The following is a 9,361-nucleotide window of genomic DNA, read 5'->3' on the forward strand; positions in this document are numbered from 1 at the left end:
CAACAAAACAAACCCAATTAGAACTCTGGAGCACAATTACTGGGATTGTCATTTGACTATGTCCCCTCCGTTGGGTTTGAGGGCTGCTGATGAGGCCAGAAAGTTGAACTGAAGATCTTGTTCCTTGCCCTCAGTTCACTTTAGAAAGTGGCATGTGAATGTCTTGCATGTGGGCAGAGAGTGGTCTCCACACTTGTTGGTTAGTAGGTGAGTGCACTTCCAATTAGGTTTTGGATGTCACTCGATAGTTGAGACAGGGTAAGTTGGAAACATATTGCATAGTGAGGTGGCACCTTTACTGGACATCTTTTCTTGGAAAACTGACTTTGAAACTAAAGGGAGGCATACTTAAATAGAAATTCAAGCAGCAAATAGAAGTGTGCCACAAATTGTCTTTTCAGGGTTCTTCTGTACAAACGAGTGAGTCAGTTTCGGCATCTTAAAAATTCAAGTCCATTCAAGATGTTTTCTTGCTGGGTTAGTCTTCTTTTAGCAAGCAGAAGTATTCATCATTACTCCAGAGACCTTTCAGCTGCTCAGAATCAGGGTCATCTTCCCTGACAGTTTTCACTGCGCATTAGATGTGCGTGAATGCTTCAGAAAAGCCCTGAATAGTGAATCCTGGGGTAGATTAGTTTCCATGGGGATGTTAGTCTTGTTTGATCTTGGCGTTCATTGAGTTCTCAGCCTGGGATGTCACCATGGGATGTATTTTCCTGTAAGAAAGACTGGGAAAGCAGGAGTTGCAAATTGAACACCATTAAACAAGGCTCACATAAAGATAGTGACTCTGGAGTCTAATGTGTGTGTTGTTCTTGATAAATATGACTAGTTTGTAGAATTGGAAGTTTGAAATTCTACTTTTTGTAAGCCATTTTGATAGTGTGTTGCTTTGGAAAGTCTTTTACTGGAGAGTTAGGATTTAAACAAAAATGTCACTTAGCTCTAACAACTTTATTTTTTTCATCTGTAGTCTGCAGTAGAAATACCTAAAAATTCTTATTTCTGCGACATAAGTTAAAACCGTTCATGGTAAATCCATCATTCTTAAGCTTTGCAAAGTTCAGTTAAAATTTTTGTGATCACCTTGCTTCAAGTTTAAAATTGTGTTAGGGTAAACCTTTTTAACTTTCTTTGAAGCATTTAAATTCCCAAGAAATACATTTCTTTGTTCATCCTTTGGTTTTTCAAGTTACTAGAATGTCTTAATTCAGTGTGTTAAATAGCACATGAGTCCATTGTGATTGTGTGTTAGCAGCGTTCCACAGAAGTTGTCCACTGAGAAAAACACTGAACTGAAGATGGAATTCCGTTTTGATCCTTCCTAGCATTTACCTAAGTTCACTTAGTGACTTTGGGCAAATCTCTTAAGCACTTTGTGTTTTTCAACAGATTATCCCAGAGGAAGAAACTTTTAGACTGAGTAGGTTAGGCACATTTTAACAGGTTTTTATGGCTGTCTTTCAGACTTAGGTATTACAAATCATGCAAGCAGAATGCTTGTCTTCTCCTACAACTTGCTCTTCATGTTTTGTCTTTTACTATGTTCTTGAACATAAAACAAAAACAAAACAACTCCCACTCCCCAAACCGTAAAGTTAAAGAAACAAAGTGGATCATAGTTACCACTTTAGACTATACCTACTCACTTAAAACATTTTTTAAAAGTTATTTTATGTGTATGAGTGTATTGCTAACATGTAGATAGGCACACCCATGTTGTGTAGTGCCCTCGGTCAGAAGAGGGTGTTGGATCCTGTGGAACTGGAGTTATGCATGGTTGATAGCCACCATGTGGGTGCTGGGAATTGAACCTGGGTCCTCTGCAAGAGCAGCTCTTAACGGCTGAGCCATCTCTCCAGCCCCTCACTTTTCTTTATAAATTATTTTTTATTATTTTCTGTGTGTGAGTGTATCGCCTGCATGCATGTACATGCTCCCCTGTTGTGCAGTGCTGGTGGAGGTCAGAAGAGGGCATCCGATTCCCTGCATCTGGAGTTATGGGTGGTAACTCCCAAAACTCCCCCAAAACAACTTAGAGATCTAGCAATTCTATACAAAAGAATTGAAAGTAAACAGTGTAACAGTGTTTGTTCACAGTAGCCAAAAGGGCAACCAGGTATCCATTGATACATGAATGGAGCAACAAAATATTACCTGTAGTGGAATACAGCTCAGCCTTAAGAAAGAGGGAAAGTCTGGCATATGCCACGTGAAACTTGAAGACAAGTCACAAAGGGACAAGTACTTACTGTACGATTCCCCTTACATGAAGCACATAGAGTAGTCAGACCTTAGCGATATGTTACTCTGTTTGGTGGTCTACTGAAAAACAGTTAAAATGGTAAATTTATGTATATTTTACTGTACTTTAAAATAGTGGTTTAAAATGTTTAAACATGTTAGAATTATAGTTCACTTTAGTTGAGCACAAATTTACATTTAAAAAGTTTGAAGCATCATTTATGAATAGTGCTGTATGTTTGTGCTTTTGTGTTCATATATGTGAGTGCACATGCACATGTGTGCGTATATGTGTGGAGGTGAGAGGACAGTCTCTGGTGGTGTTTCTCAGGAATATTCCACCTTGTTTTCTGAGACAGTGTCTCTCATTTGGCCTGGAACTAACTGATTTGGCAAGTGAGCCCCAGAGATCCAACTGTCTCTACCTCCCAAACCCTGGAACTGTGAGTCCAAACCACCACACCTGGCTTTTTTTTTTTTTCTTTCCTTTTTGTTTTTTGAGACAGAATTTCCTTGTAGCCCCACTGGGCCTGGCACTCACTGTATAGACCAGTTTGACCTCTATCTCGAAGAGATCCAGCAGCCTCCGTCTCCCTAGTGTTGGGATTAAAGGTGTGTGCCACTGAGCTTGGCTTGTATACTGGAATTCTTAGAATTATTTCTAAGCTGTTGGTTTCTATAATGTTTATTTTCTGTGAATTTGAAGAATATTTTATTTATGTCCCTGCTTATCTCTATAAATCAGGTTTACACGGCTCATGTGTAAGAGCGATTTATCATATTACCTGGAAGTAGGAAAATATTTCACACATACAGAGAAGTAAAGGCTTGTCTGAGCTATGGGACATAGATATATAGAAAGATCTCGGTTCTGAAGTTCAGCCGTGTGTGCAGCACAGAAGCCAGTTCAGATCACAAAGGCCTATTTTTCTTAGTTGATTAAATGTACAAATATCCAAATAAAAATTCTAACCAGATACTCCATCTTCAATCACCTAAAAGAGACTAGCTCGCCATTATCCATCCAACAGAGACCATGAATCAAATCCAACTCTTAACTGCCACTAATGGGGATGCTTTACTGATCAAATGCAAGATGGAAGCAAAAATCCAGGGGAGAGGGAGAAAGTGAGCAGTGAGAGCACCGGTGCTGCATGGGAATCGCTTTGGGACGCCAAAAGCAGCATGCAGGCTAAGCAGTGCGATGCGCTTCTCATATACTTAGCGCCATCCAGGGAGCTCATCTTGGGGATGTTCTCCAGGGCTGTTAACTCTAATTTTCACAAACGTAAAGTCTTATACAATGTGAATGTATGTCTGATTTAATTGGCTCATTACTTGATACGAACCAGGTCCAGAGAGCAATTGAGGATGTTTATGTAATTTACTGAAATAAAAGATTGAGATGAGATTGCTGTATTAGGTTAAGACAATTGCTTATTATCATTTAGAGTGGTAAACTGCAACATTTGGGATTTTTTTTTGGTCCCCTGAACAGAAATCTACAGGTTAATATCTGCCCCTGCAGAGTAGTAAAATAACCTACTCATAAGAAAACCAAGCCCAACTGCAATCAAAGAACATTCAGTGCTGGAGCCTGAATGGTATCCCACCTTTCAGATGTTGAAAGCTAATAGCCAGTGGAGTAGTATTTAGAGCTAGGACCCTTTGGAAGCTGAAGTGATGGGAGCTCTGCTCATGGCTGGGGGATGGCTGCTGTTGGTTGAGAGAAGCTGCTTAGTTCCTCCCATCCGAGGACACAAGAGCACCATCATAGTCACAAGCTTCACCAACCCTGAAACTGATAACACCTTCATCTTGGGACGTCTTTGCCCCTAGAACTGTGCAAAATTCTGTTGTTCTTTTATTTCATTAAAAATCTTTTATTCTTTGACAGTTTCATAGATTTTTGTTTTTAAAATGAATCTAAATGTCAGTGCAGTGTTTCAAGGAACTATTAGCAAAGGGCAAAATGGTTGGGGGAATAAGCTATTTGAAAACAATGTAGACAGTTTGTCATATGCTTAAGATAATTACTTTTTATGGCTTTCATATCCTCTTGTCTGCTAAACATTTCAGGATCTCAACTGAAACATCTAATTGTAGATTTCGTGTCCTACAGGGACCATTTGGGAGAGGCATTTTTTGACTGCTTTGGGGGGAGGAGAACTCAGGTTCTGCTCTCTGAAGTCTTTCTCTCGCCCCATCTTTACCCTCTTGGGAAAATTGTCTCATGGCTTCCTGTTTGCCTGTTATTCTGAGCCTGGCAATGTCTGTTTTGGTTATAACAAGCTGGTGGAGGCAGGTGGGTGGAGGAGACAGGTGTATGTTATCAGAGTAAATAAGTACCCATTTGGGGAGCAGTTTGGCTGGAAGTGAGACTTGGCCTGTTACTATTAATGCCATTTCTGCACGTGCTTTGGAAATGTACCATGGGAACTTGCTAATCACCAAAGCCTTGCTGTCTTCTCCTGCATTTGTACAGCCAGAGGTGAGCTTTATTACTCTGTTATCAGCTAAATCTTTGAAATTGAGGAACTTCTGAAAAATAACCTTTCTGGTTAATTCTTTTACGTATCCAAAACTTCAAACTGCAGACTTGAAAAGGAAGATAATTAAGTATTGCTCATCATATCACTGATTTGTTTATGAGCAACTTAAAGACAGCTACTGATACTTTAAATGACTTTGCTTTTAAGTGATCCAACTAGGTAATTCTGTAAACACGATCTTTTGGGATGTACCATTCAGACTCCCCAAAACTGAGAGCAAAACCTGGCCTAAATTTGCTCATGGGCTACTTTTATTTGTACCTTTATTTATATCATTTGTTTCTCACAACTGCAGTTGAGGAGGGTGAGCACTAGTATGAATCTTATTTTTAAAAGGTAGACATTGAAACTTTCAATTATTCTCTTAAAATAGCTAGAAAGTATGCAATAGAGCTTCAATCTAGATCCTTTGTTAGTTCAGAGCTCAAGTCTGTAACCCGCTTCTCTCTCTGCCTGCCTCCCTCCCCCCTTTCCTTCCTTTGCTGGTTTATTATAAAGGATATTTACAACGGCTACAGATGAAGAGATACATAAGGCGAAGTATGGAGTCTTTGTTTTTTACCTTACAGTTTACAGGCTTCTCAAATTTTAAAGATACAAAAAATGTGCTCTGTGGTGGCTCATGCCTTTAATCCCAGTACTTGAGAGGCAGAGATACCAGAGAGACCAGGCTAGTCTGGTCTACATAGTGAGTTCCAGTGCAGGAAGACCGTCTCTCTCAAAAAAAAAAACAACCCCCCCCCCAAAAAAAAACCCAGTGGTTTTTGCATTACTGCAGATGTCAGAGAGTCCTCAGCCATTGCTGTTTTCTGTAATACTACAACCTAGTATTATAAAGAAGAGATTTGATGTTTAGATTCCCGCCCCCCGTCTGAACCCTCAGTGATACTCCCAATTTTATATCCTCTTATGGCCTGTAGAGTCTGATTTGTCTCCTCAAATGTCCTTCAGTGTGGGTCCATCCACTGGGCCCACCAAGAGTCCCACGCCTGTAAGATACTTTGTCCCTCCAAGCAGCCATTAGTTCCTTAGTTTGTGTTGGGATGTCTTACCACTTCCCCATGTCTGTGCTGAGATTTTGTATAGTTTGAGCTTGTGTGGGACTTGTGCCTGCTGTCACCATTGCTCTGAGTTCATTTGTGTTACTGACAGCTGTCTAGAAGACACATAGGATGAATGTATCTCTCAGCTCTTACCAACGAAGTTTCTTTCCTATTATTTTTTAAAAAATACTTATTTTATGTGTATGAGTGTATCGCATACATGTATGTAAATGGTGGTTGTTAGCCACCATTTGGATGCTGGGAACCAAACCTGAGACCTCTGTGAGGGCAGCCAGTGCTCTTAAATGATAAGCTATCTTTCCAGCCCCACTTCCCTTTATTTTTAAAGATTTGTTTTTCATGCTAAAGGAACCTTGAATATTTGGAATAAATCTCTCTTGGTCATGATATACTTTATACATTATTGGATTCAATTTGCTATCATTTGTTGAGGATTTTTGCACATATATTCTTGAGAGATACTGAATTGTAGGTTTTCTTAAAGTAAAAATCAATTTAATTTGTTTATTTTTTTGAGACAGGGTATCCCTGTACCCCTAGCTGACCTGGAACTCACTGTATAGACTGGACTGGCCTCAAACTCAGAGATTGATTCACCTGCCTCTGCCTCCTGAGCACTGGGGCTAAAGGCATGTACCACCATGCCTAGCTAAAAATTATTATTTATTATTTATTTTTATTTTATGTGTATGAGTGTTTTGCCTACATGTATGTAAATGCACCCATGGGTGCAATGCCTTTGGAGGCCAGACGAGGATATCGGATTTTCTGGAACTGCAGTTAAGGACAGTTGTTAGCCCCCATGTGGGTACTGGGAACCAAACCCAGGTCTTCTGCAAGAGCAGCCATTACTCTCAATCACTGAGTCATATCTCCAGCCCCTCTTCCTTAGAGTTTTGTTCTAGTTTTGGTATTAGCAAAACTTCTTTTACTTTTTCTTAATTCCTCTTCAGCTTTTATCCATATGCATTTTCTTTTATTTTTAGCTATATGAAAATGATGTGAAAGTTGTATTTGTTCACTGAAATGGGGATTTTCTGGGGTTGGAGAGATGGCTCAGCAGTTAAGAGCACTGGCTGCTTTTTCAGAGGACCCAGATTTAATTCTTAGCACCCACATCGCAGCTAACAACCATCCATAACTCCAGTTCCAATGGATCCGACGGCATCCTCTGCCCTCTGTGGGCACTGCACACAACACTGGTGCACTTACACACATGCAGGCAATACACTCATACACATAAAATGAAAATAAAGCTAATAAAAAATAAAATTGCTGCTTTCTAACATTTCTTTAGTAAAGTCTTTAAATATTTTATTATTTTTATATTTTCATGGGTATGCGTGTATTGCCTTCATGTAGGTAAGTGCATCCATGTCATGCAATGCCTGGAGGACAGAAGAGGCTGTCGGATTCCCCTGGAACTGGAGTTACGGACATCTGTTAGTTGCCATGTGTGGGTGCTGGGATTTGAACCTGGGTCTTTTGCAAAAACAACCAGTGTTCTTAACCGCTGAGCCATCTCTGTAGCCCCTAGTAAAATCTTTTAAATGTTTATTACTCATAAGTTTTTTGTATGATTTTCATTTGAATAGTTACACTTAAAACTATATTGAATTTTAAAATGAGAAATAGCCTTTAGCTAGTTGAATTTGCATATTGAGTTATAATATGAAATTCTGGCTTTCTCTGGGATTATGTGAATGAGAAACTTTATTTTTCTTTACCTAATAAGAAATAATTGTCTGCATAGTCTCCCTCATATGTGGATCATTGTCCATAATAAGTATAATATAATAATATAATATATACATGATATATGCTAACAACTGAAGGTGTAGGTATAGTACAACATTTAGAAAGGAGACCACACAAATGTCATGTTAGGTGATGAGGAAGAAGGGAATGCATGCAAGGACACATGTGTCATGGAAGAGGATATGAAGCTAATTGTTTTTTTAGTTTCAACTTTGTCACAGTTTTTTCCTTTTTTTTAAAAAATATTTTATTATTTTTTATTTTATTTTATGTGTATGCATGTATTGCCTGCATGTAGGTAAGTGTACCCGTGTTGTGCAATGCCGACAGAGGACAGAAGAGGCCATCGGAGCCCCCGAACTGGAGTTATGGGCAGCTGTTAGCTGCCATGTGGGTGCTGGGATTTGAACCCGGGTCTTCTGCAAGAACAGTCAGTGTTCTTAACCACTGAGCCATCTCTCCAGCCCCTAGTTTTTTCCTTTTTTTGTGGTGGATAACTCCATAAGAATGAAATTGATAATAAAAGGGTAAAACTGCAAATGAAATTCTGTGCCTTTGAAATGGCTATTCTAGCTGTACAGAAGTTCATTGAGATAGATAGGGTTTGATATTGGGCAAGGGTTTGTTTGAGTGGCTACTTTAATCTAGCTGTGCGATGTTTTCATTTGTGAGATCATTGCAATTAATGTTATTAAGTTAAAAAAAATTAAAAAGTAATATTCCTAAAAAAAAAGTATTGTAACCTTTTGCACTTTGTTTTGTGAGCGTGGTGTGTGTGCATGCGTGTGTGTGTGTGTGTGTGTGTGTGTGTGTGTGTGTGTACAATTGTGTAGAGATCAGAGGTCAACATTGAGTGTCTTCTCAGTCACTTTGCACCTTGTATTATGAGCTAGTTTCTCACAAACCTAGAATTCACTGATTGGGCTGGCCGGATCCCAGGATCTGCCTGCCTCTGCCTCCCGAGTGCTGGGATTGCAATTGTGTACCACCATATCCAGCTTCTTACATGTATGCTGGCAATCTGAATTCAAGATGGCTAAGTGGCAAATGCTGTTGACCACTTGTGTCCAAGCCACTGCACAGGAACTCTTGCTTTGGCTCATGCTCATCAGTGCTGTGCCATCACAAAACTGGCCTGCATTCTTCCCTCAAGTCTTCTTTCTCAGTTGTGTCCTCTTACATAACATCTCTCTTCAGTCTTTGTGGCACCAAAGATAGTTTAATGGTGATCTACTTCTGTACAGTGTTGTATTTCTTTTTTTTTGGTCTTTCTGAGACAGGGTCTCCCTGTAGCCCCAGCTGGCCTGGAAGTCACTATGTAGACCAGGCTGGCCTTGAACTCAGAGATCTGCCTGCCTCTGCCTCCCAAGTGCTGGGACTATGGGCATGCACCACCACTCCCCGCACAGTGTTGTATTTCTTACTATTAAAACAAGTTGAGAAAACAATTGATTTTCTTTTTAGTTTTTAAATATATAGTTTTTAAATATTTTATTTATTAATGTGTATGTGTAGATTGTGTGCATGTAGGTAAGTCAGCCCATGTTGTGCAGTGCCCGAGGAGGACAGAAGAGGGTGTCGGATCCCCTGGAACTGGAGTTACAAACAATTGTTAGCTGCCATGTGGGTGCTGGGATTTGAACCCGGGTCTTCAGCAGAACAGCCAGTATTCTTAACTGCTGAGCCATCTCTACAGCCCCAAATAAATAAATAAATAAATAAATAAATAAATAAATAAATAAA

The 9,361-nt window shown here is 39.6% G+C and overlaps 1 protein-coding gene across 10 annotated transcripts in view; it reads left to right on the forward strand.

The window, feature by feature from the left end:
• Positions 1-9,361, forward strand: part of Ate1 (arginyltransferase 1) — a 164,415-nt gene that overhangs the window by 60,543 nt on the left and 94,511 nt on the right. The gene's annotated exons all lie outside the window — the stretch shown is intronic.

This window comes from Nannospalax galili, unplaced genomic scaffold, assembly GCF_000622305.1.
Source record: "Nannospalax galili isolate Female #2095 unplaced genomic scaffold, S.galili_v1.0 scaffold31, whole genome shotgun sequence".
Lineage (NCBI taxonomy): Eukaryota > Metazoa > Chordata > Mammalia > Rodentia > Spalacidae > Nannospalax > Nannospalax galili.